Source organism: Akebia trifoliata, chromosome 4, assembly GCF_017979445.1.
Source record: "Akebia trifoliata isolate Shusen 1 chromosome 4, ASM1797944v1, whole genome shotgun sequence".
Taxonomy (NCBI): Eukaryota; Viridiplantae; Streptophyta; class Magnoliopsida; order Ranunculales; family Lardizabalaceae; genus Akebia; species Akebia trifoliata.
The window spans coordinates 41,081,387-41,099,328 of record NC_141378.1 but is presented as its reverse complement, the minus strand read 5'-3'; the positions used below and the strand labels follow the sequence as shown (position 1 = coordinate 41,099,328).

The 17,942-nt window shown below is 32.7% G+C and overlaps 1 long non-coding RNA gene and 1 pseudogene across 1 annotated transcript; one reads left to right on the top strand and one right to left on the bottom strand.

Moving 5' to 3' along the window:
- Positions 1 to 1,706, bottom strand: LOC147404994 (putative UDP-rhamnose:rhamnosyltransferase 1 pseudogene; annotated as a pseudogene).
- Positions 1,707 to 10,540: 8,834 nt separating this feature from the next.
- On the top strand, positions 10,541 to 14,643 carry LOC147404993 (uncharacterized). The gene is made up of 3 exons (XR_015178031.1): positions 10,541 to 13,543; positions 13,631 to 13,776; positions 13,855 to 14,643. It is a non-coding gene; the product is annotated as an uncharacterized LOC147404993 (long non-coding RNA).
- The last annotated feature ends 3,299 nt before the right edge of the window (positions 14,644 to 17,942 follow it).

The following is a 17,942-nucleotide window of genomic DNA, read 5'->3' as shown; positions in this document are numbered from 1 at the left end:
TATCACTATAGCTCATCTAATTGTTTCCAACTGCTAAAGAACTTTTTTTTTTTTTACAAGAACACATTTGGTTACATTTATTATTCTAAATTGTAAACGACTTGTCCTGTAGGCACGAGCATCCACTAGTATTATTACAAAACACGGATGAACCACCCGCTCTCGATCGAATTATTAAAACATTGATCGATTTCATGAATGGGCTACACTTTTGTGATCGTTGAGGTACTGAACAAAATCATCCATGTATCGATCGTGTCGGTTTGTGTCCCCAAAGATCTCTTTCATTTCCTTTGCTTTCAACCTAAATGACTCACCTTCGTCCTTCACCATAACAAATATCAAGGACTCAACCACTGAGTCTCTACTAAACGATCCGTCTTGCTCGTTCCTCAATATCTCCAAACCAATTTTCTTCCATTCTAAAACCCTAGCATTCAATGCTTGGGGTGGTGAGAGGGGCAACATGACCAAACTGAGTCCAAATGTGAGTCCCTCCACAATCGAACTCCAACCACAATGAGTCAAGAAACCTCCAACCGATTCATGTGCTAAGATTCGAAGTTGTGGGGCCCAACTCATACAAACCACACCACGATCCTTGACTCGATCCTCGAACCCGGTTGGCAAACATATCGAGCCATCGGCAGGCATTCTTAGCACCCAAAAGAAGGGCAACTCGGATAACTCTAACCCAAGTGCCAACTCAGTAAATCCGTCTTGACTCAGATTTGACTCACTACCGAGTGCAATGTACACTACAGATCCTTTCTTCTGTTTATCTAACCAATCTCTGATTGGGACCCACTTCTCGTCTTCTCCTCCGCTATCTTGCGCCGTTGGAGGAGGAAGAAGGCCTACCGGAACAACCGGTTTCAAGCAAAGCTCCTCACGTAGGAGATTCAACCACTCTGATTCAAACTCGGGACAACTTCGCACAGCCACGAAATCGCAACCTTGGATCGCGGATCCCAACCGGTAAACGTTTGACTTTGAGTCACTAGATCCGTCGCCACGTGGCGCTTCGTGGAAACGAAGTGCTAGATTTGAAGGAAAAGGGATCCATTTGGGAGGAACCATGAAATCCTCTCGTTTCAGTCTGGATCCTCCATCTTCCCTCAACATCTCATCAAACGGTCCATAAAACGCCACCATCGAAGCATTAAAGATGTCGAAGTAAGCGCAGGGAAGACCAAGTTTAGCAGCGATGGGTGGAAGCCAGTAAGGGGCAAAATCGTAAATAAGCCAATCAAGATGAGGAGATTGTTCTAGAAAGATCGTCAAAGGGTCTTTGAGACCATCGTAGGCCTTCTTCAAGAACTTGAATTGGTTGGGTGAAATGTCGACAGTGGCCTCGGCGTGTTGGGGTAAGTTGTTATTGGGGTCTTGAGGTAAAGGAAGGGAAATTAAATTTATGAGAGGGGCTAAATCGGAAGGAATTTGTGGGAGTCTTTGTAGGTTTCTTGGGGTGGAGATGAAGGAGATGCGATGACCTCTTTGAGCTAAGGATTTGGAAAGATCGAGAAAAGGTAGAATGTGACCGAAAGCTAACCATGGAAACATTACTATGTGAAGGGTATTTTCTTCGGCCATTAATGGAAGACTTCAACTTCAAGATCTGTAAGTATGTCTGTGTGTGTCAGACTCTGTAGTTGTATTAGTCTCTCTAAGACAGAGAGAGGAGAGAGAGAGAGAGGGATTTAAAAAGAGAGATTTATTACAAAAACTCCCTTGGAGTTTCAAAACTCCAAGGTACCCTTGCTTTATGAAGTTTGTCTCTCCTTTATACTCTCTTACCTCATGACATCCCCACTCGTAAAATCTAGAGAGTGGCTATTGGCACTCCAACTATTACTTATCACACGCACATTTATTAAATTATTTATCCCACTCCAATGAACTCTTAAAAATACACCAATCAAACATTACAAAAGTTTGGTTCTTATTATTATTTCAAAATTACACATTATATATAACACATTGAAACAAATTTAACATTTGTTTACAATTAGGATCAAGCCCATATAAAATTCTAAATTTAAGTCATAGAAGTCCTAAAAAAAATATATAGAGAGTTTTTATTGGCACCCCAACTTTTACTTATTCTCAATCATTGAATTTTTATTTATTTTAATTGGGGTGCAATAAGTAGTAGTTGGGTACTCTATTTCAACACAAATGATAAGACATGAAAGGAAGTCTAAAATCAGAAATTGGAAGTACACATAAAATTACTTAAAGCCTTCATAAGCATTAATCATTAGATGTAAATAGAAATTTGAACAAAAAAACCATTTAGGAAAAGTACATCTTCCCCATTTTTTTACACCCAAAAAATGCATCTTTCCCCATCTATATTTATCAAGAAAAAAACATCCTTCTCCATTTGTCTACCAAAAAAAAAAAAATTACAAAACAAAAGAAGGATAAATCTCCATCATATCCATGTACTAGCACAAGACCTATTTGTATGCCCCGACTCTTTGCAAATCGAACAATGCAAAACTTGCTTGTCCTTTGATGCCTCAGATCACTTTCTCTTCACTTTAGGACGAGCAAGTCTGCGTCTTTTCTTGGATGGAATTATGTCATTTGAAATGACAAAGTCCAAAGGAGAACATGGCAACACAGATTCAATATAATCTTGATAAGTGAGATGATAAAGATGTGCACTATAATAAAAGTCGCAAAACTCATGTATTTTCCCTCCTTGAGCTTTCTAATTAACAGTAAAAGCATGAGAACAAGGAAGATGAATCACTTGCCAACCTAAGCAACTACAAGTCTTGATTGAAATATCTACTCGAAATCCCAAGTTGTTATTATCTTTGACCTCGTAAACAACTTCACTCGTAGGGGTTACATTATAATATTGGGTAGCTTTCGCAACATCCTCAAGAAGCTTCTTAGCATGTGGCATGAATAAATCAGTTAAACTTGATGTAACACATTTTCTATCATAAAAAAGAACCATCAACTGCATTTGTAATTCCTCTAGCATTGCAAAAATGGGTAAATGTTGGTGACATAAGTTTTAAAATTTTAGTCTACTAACATTAAATTTAACTATTTTTAACAATAAAGATAAGTGTAGTATTTCATTTGTTACCTCGCTGATTTAATCCATTTGTTAAAAATCTCAGCCATATTCGAAGTTGTGAGGTCATATGTATCACCTTTGAACTATGAAGAAGCCCAATTTTCAGGTTGATTATCCTTTATCCATTTTTCTGGTGGCCATATTCATCTCTAGTAAACGCCCTTGCAATAAGCCAAAAATAGGATTGCACTGACTTTTGCCCAAATTTCTCCTGCATATTTTGTGCCAAATGGATGCACCAACTTTTACTAGAATTTCTTCTGCATATTTTGTGCCAAATGCCAAGTACAACGTCCATGCACAACCTCTGGAAAGTAATTTTTAACCGCATTAGGTAATCCACGTAATCGATCTAATATTATTATTTATCAATTATAACCTGGATGATGAAGAATACAACCTCTTAGTTGATGAAAGAACCATTCCCATGTAGTTCTCGACTCAATCTCCACACTAGGAAATGCAATAGGAAACATGCCATTGTTTTTGTCCACCCCTATGGCCGAAGGGATTATGCCCCAAAACCCTTGTTTTATTTGTTGCTAACAGCATGCCTTCTTCCTCTTGTTCTTTTTTTTAAATTTTTTAAATTTTTTAAATTTTTTTAATTTTACTACCAGAGGACGGCTGCACGTACCAAAATATATATATATATATGTAAGGAAATGTTCAGCACCAAACATTTTAGCAAAACATTTTTCAAAACATGGGTTAAAAGTTTTGGAATGGGCTGATTTTTGGTGAGGATGATCTCTACAGTGAGGAGATCATCATCACCAAAAATCAGCCCATTCCAAAACTTCTAACCCCATCAAAAATGGTTTACAAAAATTGGATGGTCCACGATTTTTCAACTTGTAAACATGGGGATAGAAGTTTTGGAATTGGCTGATTTTTGGTGAGGATGATCTCTATGGTGAGGAGATCATCCTCACCAAAAACCAGCCCATTCCAAAACTTCTAACCCATGTAGGACAAAAATGATTGGCTAAAATGTTGGCCAAAATGTTTGGTGCTGAACGGGATATATATATATATATATATATATATATATATATGGGTCCCGTTCCCCACCCTAAGCTTTACCCTACACTTTAACAAACGTGTTTTGTCTTACATGGGTTAGAAGTTTTGGAATGGACTGATTTTTGGTGAGGATGATCTCTATGGTGAGGAGATCATCCTCACCAAAAATCAGCTCATTCCAAAACTTCTAACCCCGTCAAAAATGGTTTACAAAAAATGGACGGTCCACGATTTTTCAACTTGTAAACATGGGGCTAAAAAATTTCGGAATGGGCTAATTTTTTGTGAGGATGATCTTCTAATCATAGAGATCATCCTCACCAAAAATCAGCTCATTCCAAAACTTCTAACGAATGTAAGATAAAATACGTTTGTTAAAGTGTAGAGTAAAGCTTAGGGTGTTGAACATTTCCTATATATATATATATATATATAATATATATATATATATTCAACAACAGTCATTCCATTTTCAATGAAATCCTAAAAGTTTGTTTGAAAATTTGAAATTATTATGGGTCACCAAACGTGACTTTGATTAAGACCCTAGAAAAATCATTGAAAAAGGAAATTTCTACAAACAAAAGCAATCAAATAATTTACAACTATGCAAAAGAATTAAAAAAAAATTAAAAAAACAAAATAAAATACAAAGAAAAGAAGAATTATATGGGTCATCAAACATGACCACGTGACCCTTGATTAAGACCCTAGAAAAATCATTGAAAAAAAATGTCTACAAACAAAAAGTATCAAATAATTTACAACTATGTCAAAAGAATTAAAAAATAAATAAATAAATAAAATAAAATACAAAGAAAATAAAAATTAGGCCAATTTTTCAATGCACCCATATTTGAGATTTTTTAAGTTTGATACTCAAATATTCCCCAGTTGAAAGCGCTCTCGATCCGTGCGAGTGTAGATCCGTTTTTTATTTTTTGAGTCACCACCTAGTTTTACAGTTTAGGAACCGAAACATTGACTCTAAACGGATATGTGGTACTAAATCACAAAAAAAAAAAAACTATGGACCCGGGGATCACGCTGCGGGATCGAAAGGTGTTAGGCACCAATCTTGCCCGACGAACACTGGTGTCTCTACTTTTTTCAAAAATTTTACATTACAAAAAAAATAGCCTAAAAAATGAAATAAAAAATTACCTTCTTTACCTAGGTAATTGCAACTGTCGATTCACTCAGAATTGACGGATAACGTTCATCGCGTGAATCTTCCCGCTTTTGTCTTCATCGTTAGATCTGCTTCTGATTTTCGAGATTAGATTTTCTCTTCCTAGATCTGAATATTTCTTACTTTTTCAAGGTATTTTGAGAATTTCTAGGTGTTTTTTAGGTAAAAAAAAATGGGATTTGGGTGTTAGGTATGGACTTGGGACTTCAAATTTAGGGTTTTGAGAAGTTTTAGGAGAGTTTTTGGCATCTCTTTCTTAGGATTTTTCTTGACCTATGAATTTAGATGATGGAGGCTCTTTTTTATAGAGTTTTTTAGGAGATTAAGGTTTTGATTAGATTTCTTAAAGATAAAGTTAAGTTGTTTTAATTAAGGTTTAATTAGGGTTTTGAATTTTGACTTACATAGAATAAAGATTTTTTAATTTTTGGAGAACCCCCCCTCCAATAAAGGATTCTTTATTAAATTATATTTTTAATATTTTGGAACCCCCGGTGAAGGGTCTTTTCCATAAACGAGAGTCACTATAATGCTATAAAAAATGATTTTCCTGAAAAATTAATACAAGTGTTCATTCACACTCATTTTCAAAAAAGAATGGTGACTATTCCAAACAATGTAGCATTGAGGTTTAATGATGAACATCTCATATCTACAAGTATGTTATTATCGAGTTTTGCGAACAGCGCAATCTTAGTGTCAGTAGAGTAAACATCCATCATTGCGCAATTTGGATTTCCAAAGATGTATTAGCATAATAATTAATGTGTACGTGCAAATAAGAAAAAGCAACGTTCTATCAATGGGGTTTTAATTCTCACATAAAAGTATTGTTTATAGTGAGATAAGGATTTTCTTCCAATAAATCGATATTCGAAATTCCTTGTAGATTATAAGAAATTTTCATTTATCAAGATACTTCAGATTTTTCATAATGATTATATGTGGAGAAGAACATTTTACATTCTAACTGTACTCCAACTCTCCCTTCAAGAACGATAAAGAACCAAAGTTGCCAACTATGGTAGTTAGTATTCATGAATTTAATTGTCAATCGAAGCATTAAGACCATCATTGTTTGATTAGTTGCAACTTACCATATCCGTGTATTTCAATTGATGCTTGTGATAATTTCTAAACAAAAACAAATCTTTGAAAAATATTGCTCCCATCGTTCTCGTCTTATATCATACCAAAGAAAAATGGAGCATTGCCAATCAATAAATGTTTGATTTAATAAAAAAATATCTCTATTATTTTTCGAAATGTAATAATTAGAAGAGCTACTGATAATAATGATCACACGGATAATCCCTTTGACATATTGCACCATGTGTTGCTCAGGACTGATGATTTGATAAGGGTCGTCTCTTTTTTTTTTTTTTTTAATAAAAATTAAATAAAAGAAAATTTTAAAATCCTATGAAAAACAAAAATTCGAAGGACAAAAACATATTAATAAAGACATGATAGAACTTTCTTAAAATTTTACATTTTTTTTTTTAATTTTATTCAAAAAAATAGATCCGACATGGTCCCAACATGAAATCTTACTTAGGGTAGGTTGTGGGTCAGGTCAACCCGATTTACACTCCTAAAATGCCAAAAAGAGAGACAAGACCTCAAAAAACAAAAACAAAATTGTTTTAGTGTCTTGTTTTATTGATGTTTGTTTTTTTAACTGGTGTTTTGTAATAATATATTATTACCAAAACTAAAAAAATAGGAACGACAAATATGAAATAACACGGCATCAAAGCTCAGTTCTTAGTCACAAAGCCACATTAAAAAAAAAAAAAGCGTAAACGAGCCGCACGTGCATGGTAAATAATTTAAAAACATTCCAATCAAAATATAAGGGTTCTACCACAATTTGGCCAACATTTAGCCACCATTTTTGTCCCGTTCAGCACCAAACATTTTGGCCAACATTTTAGCCAACCATTTTTGTCCTACATGGGTTAGAAGTTTTGGAATTGGCTGATTTTTGGTGAGGATGATCTCTACGGTGAGGAGATCATCCTCACCAAAAATCAGCCCATTCCAAAACTTCTAGCCACATGTTTACAAGTTGAAAATCGTGAACCGTCTATTTTTTTAAAACCATTTTTGACGGGGTTAGAAGTTTTGGAATGGACTGATTTTTGGTGATGATGATCTCCTCACCGTAGAGATCATCCTCACCAAAAATCAGCCCATTCCAAAACCTCTAACCCATGTTTTGAAAAATGTTTTGCCAAAATGTTTGTTGCTGAACATTTCCCATATATATATTTACATATAGGGTCCCGTTCAATGGCTAACTTTTTGGCAAAACATTTTTCAAACACATGAGTTAAAGGTTTTGGAATTGGCTGATTTTTGGTGAGGAGATCATCATCATCAAAAATCAGCTCATTCCAAAACTTCTAACCCCATCAAAAATAGTTTACAAAAACTGGACGGTCCACGATTTTTCAACTTGTAAACATGGGTTAGAAGTTTTGGAATGGGCTGATTTTTAGTGAAGATGATCTCCTCACCGTAGATATCATCCTCATCAAAAATCAGCCCATTCCAAAACTTCTAACTCATGTTTTGAAAAATGTTTTGCCAAAAAGTTAGCCATTGAACGCTACCCATATCCATATATATATGGGTAGGGGACGGTTCAGCAGCCTTAAAGTTTGCCAAGTTTGGTGCCAAACATTTTTCAAAATATGGGTTAGAAGCTTTGGAATGAGCTGATTTTTTGTGAGGATGATCTCTATGATGAGGAGATCATCCTCACCAAAACTCAGCCTATTCCAAAACTTCTAACCCCATCAAAAGTGATTTACAAAAATTGGACGGTCCACGATTCTTCAACTTGTAAACTAGGGTTAGAAGTTTCAAAATGAGCTGATTTTTTGTGATGATGATCTCTTCACCGTAGAGATCATCCTCACAAAAAATCAGTTTATTCCAAAACTTCTAGCCCCATCAAAAGTGATTTACAAAAAAAGTTTGGCATCAAACTTGGCAAACTTTAGGGCTGCCGAACCGCTCCCATATATATATATATATATGAGAAATGTTCAACACCCTAAGCTTTACCCTACACTTTAACAAACATGTTTTGTCCTACATGGGTTAGAAGTTTTGGAATGGGCTGATTTTTGGTGAGGATGATCTCTATGATTAGAAGATCATTTTAACCAAAAATCAGCTCATTCCAAAACTTTTAGCCCCATGTTTACAAGTTGAAAAATCGTGGACTGTCCTTTTTTTGTAAACCATTTTTGATGTGTTTAAAATTTTGGAATGAGCTGATTTTTGGTGAGGATGATCTCCTCACCATAGAGATCATCCTCACCAAAAATCAGCCCATTCCAAAACTTCTAACCCATGTAGGACAAAACACATTTGTTAAAGTGTAGGGTAAAGCTTAGGGTGGGGAACGAGACCCTATATATATATATATATATATATATATATATATATATATTATATATATATATATATGGAAATGTTCAGCACCAAACATTTTGGCAAAACATTTTTCAAAATATGGGTTAGAAGTTTTGGAATGGGCTGATTTTTGGTGAGGAAGATCTCTACGGTGAGGAGATCATCATCACCAAAAATCAGTCCATTCCAAAACTTCTAACCCCATCAAAAATGGTTTACAATAAATGGACGGTCCACCATTTTTCAACTTGTAAACATGGGGCTAGAAGTTTTGGAATGGGCTGATTTTTGGTGAGGATGATCTCTACGGTGAGGAGATCATCCTCACCAAAAATAAGCCCATTCCAAAACTTCTAGCCCATGTTTACAAGTTGAAAAATCGTGGACCGTCCATTTATTGTAAACCATTTTTGATGGGGTTAGAAGTTTTGGAATGGGCTGATTTTTGGTGATGATGATCTCCTCACCGTAGAGATCATCCTCACCAAAAATCAGCCCATTCCAAAATTTCTAACCCATGTTTTGCCAAAATGTTTGGTGCTAAACATTTCCTTATAAATATATATATATATATATATATATATATATATATATATATATATATAGGAACAGTTCAACAGCCCTAAAGTTTGCCAAACATTGTGCCAACATTTTTCAAAACATGAGTTAGAAGTTTTGGAATGAGCTGATTTTTTGTGAGGATGATCTCTATGATGAGGAGATTATCCTCGCCAAAAATCAGCCTATTCCAAAACTTCAAACCCCATCAAAAGTGATATATATATATATATATGGGGAAGGTCAACCCTATAGTTTGCCAAGTTTGGTGGCAAACATTTTTCAAAATATGGGAGAAGCTTGGGAATGAGCTGATTTTTTGTGAGGATGATCTCTATGATGAGGAGATCATCCTCACCAAAAGTCAGCCTATTCCAAAACTTCTAATTCCATCAAAAGTGATTTACAAAAATTGGACGGTCCACGATTCTTCAACTTGTAAACTCGGGTTAGAAGTTTCAAAATGAGTTGATTTTTTGTGAGGATGATCTATACGGTGAAGAGATCATCCTCACAAAAAATTAGCTTATTCCAAAACTTCTAACCTCATCAAAAGTGATTTACAAAAAATGTTTGGCACAAAACTTGGCAAACTTTAGGGTTGCCGAACCGTTCCCTATATATATATAGGGAAAATTATGAAAAAAATTATTTATAAAAAACAATCTAATTTTTTAAAAAATTAGAAAAAAGATACAAATTCGGTCATTCAAAGACCGATTTTTCTCTCTCTCTTCACTTTTCTATCATCTTTCTCTCTCCTCAAGATTTAAAAAAAATTGAATTTTTTTTAAATACTGGTTTTTCTCTCTCTTCACTTTTCTATCATCTTTCTCTCTCCTCAACATTTAAAAAAAATCAATTTTTTTTTAAATACCGGTCATTCAAAGACCGGTTTTTCTCTTTTTTCACTTTTCTATCCTCTTTCTCTCTCTTCAACATTTAAAAAAAATCGAATTTTTTTTAAATACCGGTCATTCAAAGACCGGTTTTTCTCTCTCTTCACTTTTCTATCTTCTTTCTCTCTCCTCAACATTTAAAAAAAATCAAATTTTTTTTAAATACCGATTATTCAAAGACTGATTTTTCTCTCTTTTCACTTCTCTCTTCCTCCTCGATTTCAATAATGAAATTTACTTCATTTCAACAACAAAATTTACTCCATTTCAACAACACAAATGTATTCTCTCATCTAATTTTTACTCTATTTCAACAACTCTATTTACTCCCTCATCCACTTTTTACCCTTCATTTCTCTCTCTTCTCTTCTCTCCAAAAGAATAATTTTTTTTTTACTTCTTCATCTTCATCTTCTTCTTCAACTTCTTCATTTACTAAGGTAAATCAAATTTTTTTATTTATTATTTAACATCTCAAGATAAGATCAAGATCATCTTGATCTTATTGGGTCCACATGAATGTCATGTTTGATGATCCTATGTTAGAATAAATCTTCTTATCATCACTCATAAAAAAATATTAATGCATCATTGTAATATTAACCTCGCATAGTTTAGTAATTTTGGCAAAACACATAGTTTTTTGTAATTTCTTGTACATGTAGTGTTGAGTTATAAAATTAATTGATTGTGTTTGCATGTTTGTGGACTTTAATCATATAATCTTGATCTCATGATAAGATGATCTTGATCTTATTGGGTCCACATGAATGTCATTTTTGATGATCATATGTTAGAATAAATCCTCCTATCATCACCCACAAAAAAATATTAATGCATCATTGTAATATTAACCTCACTTAGTTAGTAATTTTGGTAAAATACATAGTTTTTTGTAATTTCTTGCATATGTAGTGTTGAGTTATAAAATTAATTGATTGAGTTATAAAATATATTATAGATAATTAGATATATTATTAATGTTTATATACAAATGTGATTAGAGAAGTTAATGAAATCAATATAGAGCTAATTTTAGGTAAGGCATATGCAAATTATGAATTGAAGTGTTTGAGTCTTTATATGGAAGTTTTAAAACAGACAAAAAGAAAAGAAAGAAAGATAATCCAAGCACTCTTGTAATCATCTAATGTGAGACTATATTTTCAAAATCTTTCTTTAAAAAAAAAAACAGGATACTTTTTAAACCAATTAGTGGTGTAAAAAAATTATGTTGAGATTACAACACCACAAAAGTCAAGAGCAATAATAGCAAATTTGTCCTTAGAAAAGTATAGAAGTTTGGAAATATTTATGTATTATTTCATTTTCCTATCCCCCTTTGTACTCGTTGTTGGGTCCACATGAATTTCATGTTTGATGATCCTATGTTGGAATAAATCTTCTTATCATCACTCACAAAAAAATATTAATGCATCATTGTAATATTAACCTCACATAATTTAATAATTTTGGCAAAACACATAGTTTTTTGTAATTTCTTGCACATGTAGTGTTGAGTTATAAAATTAATTGATTGTGTTTGCATGTTGTGGACTTTGAAATGAAAATAGAATTTGAGTATAAATTTAATTTAAAAATTAACCTAAAAAATTTAACTAATTTGGAAAAAGAATATTAAAATTATTTTTTTTCTACAAAATTTAAATAAAAAAAAAACATTCTGAAAATATATGTGCAAACACATTTAAGTCATATTTTATTTTTCTTTTAAGTTAATTTCCTAGGTTAGAAACTATAAAAGGTAACTAAAATATTTACAAATTCAGTACTCTTAATTTAAATGTATCACGTGACCTTAATATCAATATCTTATAATCTTAACTTATTGTAATAGATGACAGTCAATGATGGACGTATTCCTCGAGGTCTGACTACAGATGTTGTTTTAACCGATTGGTAGGGTCATATATCGAGTGATATATGGATGAGACAGGTTAGAATTTTTATTTAAAAATTAATGATGTAAATTGGTTACAATTATATAATTATTTAATAATTAATTTTATAATTATATAGATTGATTACGACTCTCATTTACAATTGCGACATCATGGACAATTTTTTAGAAATTGGGACATTAGTTGTCCACGAGAGGCTGTTGCTGCAGCTGCTGATTTTGAGCATTACCAGCGCATCCGATGACTGCATCATGATGCTTGCCTTTGCTATGCATTAGCTGAGAGATTTTGACCAAAGACTTGCACGTTTCACCTTCCACTCGGAGAGATGACCATCACATTAGATGACACTTTTCATTGTTTGGGACTGAAGATCGATGGGTCCCCTATTGTTGTACTACGTATAAAGAGAGATGAGTATCCCAATCTTATCTATGAGTGTCTTGGAAGACTACCTCCTGCTGATGGAAGCTCTTCTTACAATTTTATTAGCCTTACATGGCTACGCGATACATTTGGGAGATTGCCAAATAGAGATATGTCAATAAATGAAGTAAATTTTAATTTTTTATTATTATAAAAATATTAAATTAAAATCAATATATTTGAATTATTTATTAATATTTTTCTTTATATTAGGTAAATAATTATACTCGTGAATATCTATTGGCACTATGTGGAGCCACACTATTTCCAGATACATCGAGTAATGTTGTCGATAGTAGTCTACTTTATTTATTTAGAGATCTATCTATTACGTCAAGTTATGCTTGGGGTGTCGTCGTTCTTGCATTTTTATATTATTCTCTTAGCAAATTTGTAAGAACCGAGGGGAAGAGACCATCGAGACTCATGGGATGTACACCATTATTACAAGTATGGGCATATGAACGATTATCAGTAGGTAGGCCCATACTTACGACTTACGATCTTTCATTCCTCGAGCGTGCAGATGGATGACGCAAAATAGGACATATATTGGTAATCCACATCATAGTGTCTTATCATATCGGACCGAGTTGGATTTTCTTCTTCCCTCTATGATAAATATAAACATTTTTAATTTATATGTCTAATTAAATTGTTATTATGATATTTCTTCTTATTTATTTATTTATTCTTTTTTAAGTTGTATGGACCCCATATCTTCATATTGCAGGTGGAGATATGGAGATTATACGTACAACTCGTGATCTGAGCTTGCACCGATCTTCTGTAATATTTTTACACACTGCATTCTATCATCCTGCGAACATATGTATGCGACAATTCGATTTACAACAGCTTATCCCGGGTCTTGTCCAACGATGGGCTACAGTTGGGAGGAGGGGAATAATAAATACCACATTAATGATAGACTGGGAACAAAAATTTATCAGATTTTTTGTACATGGTCAATTATGCAAGAACTTGCAAGGTAATTTTAAAGTGAAGTTCACTTGCAAGGTTTATGTCAATTATGTTAATTATGTTGAGACTTACATGATAATTTTAAAATATTTAGATAATTGAGTATCCGAAGAATTTCGGAGATGGTATGTTTGTCCTCGGATGCATAATCCGGTACTACATTTTCTTGAACCGCGATATATGCCTCGTGATTATACGGATGACTTGTGCGCATTATACAAAGACAGATGTTATAACGTGGTAAGTTATAACATTTATTTTAATAATTTAATTTTTTTTAATAAAAATTTATATATAACATAGTGTATTATTTTTCAGGCCGGTGTTCTTAATTCTTTGATTCCGCAGATCCGTGAAATGGATGTCTATGGACGAGTCATAAATCAGTTGGAAACTGCTATCTCAACTTTGACATTACTACCGCCTTTGCATCTTCAGATACCTAAATTGGGTGAGCCAATCTATACAGTTTCGCAACGTCGACGTTGTTGACCTGATCCTGAACCAGAGCCTGAGCCTGAACTTGAGCCTGAGCCTGAGAATGACATGCGCGATAAGAATGAGGAGGAGGAGGAGGAGGAGGGTGGTGATGAGGAGTCTCAAGAGCAACAATATGAGGAGTCTCGAGAACAGCAGGATGATGGGATTGGATATTACACGCAGATGAGTCAGGATGATTATATTCTAGTACATGCTGATCAGGATGAGGAAATGATGCGTGCAAATCTCGGGACATGTTATTTTTCATCTTTGTTGGATTCCCCTTATGACATGCATTCATCATTTTCTCCTTTAGAGCCATATCATACACAATACTCACAAACTCCAGAGGATGCACATCTTCAGTCATCTCAGCCTGCATATGAAAACTTGATGCAATACCCACAGACTCCACAAAGTACACAAGCTCTACATCTTCAGTCATCTCAGCCCCCATCTACTGAAGAATTAGGTATTATTTTACCTAGACGTAATCCATAAAGAAATGTATCTAAAAAATCTGCTCGAGAGTTATTAAAAGGTGATTGTAGTCGAGGCAAACACTGTCGCTATTAGTCATTTATTATGTTTGTTTACCACGTATTAAGTTTATATTTGATATTTATCTTTTAAGAATGTACCATCTAATCCTACAATTGGTAAACATCCATTTTTAAAACCATCTATACATGCTTTAAAAAATATAAAAATACGTTGAAAATGACTATTTGAACTAATTTTAAGAAAATAAAAGTTTTTTGGATTTGTTTCTAAAATAGCTTGACAATAATATTCAATATTTTTATATGCTTCAACTTCACAACCATGTATTTCACGATTAGCTTTTTCCCTTATTTTCCAAGCTTTTATATATGTGATAGATACATTATATTCATCTCTAATATCAGCCATTATAAATTGGGGAGAATTAAATTGATTATTTCTTACTCGATTTAATATTTTATCCTTTATCCAGTTACTACTGGCTTGAGGATGAGGTCGTGAGTCCATTGTACCCATACATATGTGGGTTGTGTTAAATTTACGTATAATAAATAAATCACCATTTATAATTTTTTTTGCATATATGCGTCAATTACAATTTGGAACATCGCATTTAATTATAACTTTTTCTTTATTATTAATAACATATTTTATTCTAAAATTATGAGTAATAGTTAAAGAAATTATATGTTTTCTTAATTCAATTACATTATTAAAAATTTTACCAATATAAATATCTAATATATTTTCATCATTGTCGGATGACGAACTCAAATTGTTATCAACAAATTCATCTACATCACTCCCAAAATCATTTTGTATTACAACATTACGTTGAATTGTATTGTATGTAATATTATGGTCAATATCAATATTTTGATACTGATTTGAAGAACTAGGCTCACCTTAACCATAATTTGATTTATACATTACAAAATTTTCATGTTGTATCACAAAAATAATTGTACTTTGGGAATTTTAATCATAATTTAATATATATTCCCAAGTTCCTTGATCAAAAATATCAATTAAAAAATTTTCATTATCTAAATTGATAATTGACCTTATTGAAAATTGTCGTTGAATATTGTAGATTGAAATAATAAGAGCTATTAACTCCGCATATGTAATTTCTGATGAAGTTGATAAAAGTCATGTATTTCCACCAATATACGTGATACCTTCAATAGAACCGTCATATTGACAAATAATTGCTCTTGAATTTCTATTCGATATAAATTATAAGAAAATAAAAATAAGGAGAATTATTAGATAATCAAAATAGTAAGAATTATGAGAGGATCAAAATAGCGAGAATTGTGAAAAAAAAAGTGTGTGAGATATATATATATATATATACATATAGTATAACGGTAAAAAAACGACTAAAAAACGGCTATATAACGGTCAAATTTGAAAAAGAGAGAGAGAAAAAAATTCGATTTTTTTTAAATATTAAGAAAAATCGATCTTTGAATGACCGGTATTTAAAAAAAATTCGATTTTTTTTTAAATGTTGAGGAGAGAGAAGTGAAGAGAGAGAAAAATCGGTCTTTGAATGACCGATATTTTAAAAAAATTCGATTTTTTTTTTAAATGTTGAGGAGAGAGAAAGAGGATAGAAAAGTGAAGAGAGAGAAAAATTGGTCTTTGAATGATCGGTATTTAAAAAAAATTCGATTTTTATTTTTAAATGGTGAGGAGATAGAAAGATGATAGAAAAGTGAAGTGAGAGAAAAATCGGTCTTTGAATGATCGGATTTGTATCTTTTTTCTAATTTTTTAAAAATTAGATTGTTTTTTATAAATAATTTTTTTTTTTATTTTTTTCATAATTTTCCCATATATATATATTGGGAGCGATTCAGCGGCCCTAAAGTTTGCCAAACATTATGCCAAACAATTTTCAAAACATGGGTTAGAAGCTTTGGAATGAGCTGATTTTTTGTGAGGATGATCTCTACGGTGAAGAGATCATCCTCTCCAAAAATCAGCTCATTTTGAAATTTCTAATCCTAGTTTACAAATTGAAGAATCGTGGACCGTCCAATTTTTGTAAATCAATTTTGATGGGGTTAGAAGTTTTGGAATAGGCGATTTTTGGTGAGGATGATCTCCTCATCATAGAGATCATCCTCACAAAAAATCAGCCCATTCCAAATCTTCAAACCCATGTTTTGAAAAATGTTTAGCACAATGTTTGGCAAACTTTAGGGCCAATGAACCGCTCCCATATATATATATATATATATATATATTGAAACGAAACCAAGAAATGATGATCACTCCTTAATCTTAAGAACCGAGTTTGTTTTACAGTGGCAAATAGGAAACTTGAATTAGAATCAAACGAACTAAGTAACTTAGGCTCAAGCTCACTGAGCCAAGTGTACTTGATCAAAATTGATGAGCACATTACGTGGAATCTCATGGTATATCCAAAGTTAGATATGCTCATTCACGTTTTAATCAATATTAGAGTGCCTTCTTGACCTAGATGTCTTCATCAAAACTTGTAGCCAAAACCTCTTAATTTTCTAAAAAAAAAATTGTGTCATCTCTTATCTTATAGCGTAAATAATTTTTAAGGGGCATATCATAAAATTTAAAACATAAGGGTATAAAACATGGATGACCATTTTGAGAAAAAGTCTTTAAAGGTGTTTTGTGTCAAAGGGCAATTTTGAAATTTCATTAAAGTAGTATTTAAAAATGTTCAATGAAGAGAATTTGACGTAATAGTGGTCATCATACCACCATTTTAAGTTTTCCGTTAAGATTTGTTTTTGCGATATATATTTTGGAGTTCAAATTTTATATAAAATGCAAATTTGAATTATTTATTGTATTAGAATAGACTTTCATTGATGTCAGACAAATAACATACAGACTAGTTCCATGTCAGCATTAATGTCTGACAAACAACATTGAAGTTTATCTATCGCTAAGTTTACTATAACAAGATTAAGGAAAATCCAATCCAAGATATATAAACTGAATTTTACAACCAAACAAGCCCTACAAGTTGTTAATCTCTATGACAAAGAATTTTTAATGTATCCAATCTTGTTTTCAATGTCTCGTAAAAATCCTTAATTTTTTGGTCCAGAAGTTTTCCATTTTTCTACAAAAATCCTATCTTTGTTATTAAGATTTGAAAATTTGAGTACATCAAAATAGATTCGTACCAGTGTCAAACAAACAATATGAATAGTAAACACATATCAAGATTAGTTTCAGACAAAAAAACATAAAAGCTAATCTGGCGCAAGATTTACCACCACAAGGTCAGAGAAAATCCAATTCAGGATATGTAAAATAATTTTTGTCGTGATCAATCAGGACCTAAAGAAACGGGGTTAGACTAGCCTTATACCCTTATCGGGCTTAAGTTGATTAAGTCCTAGCCCGATCCTAATGGG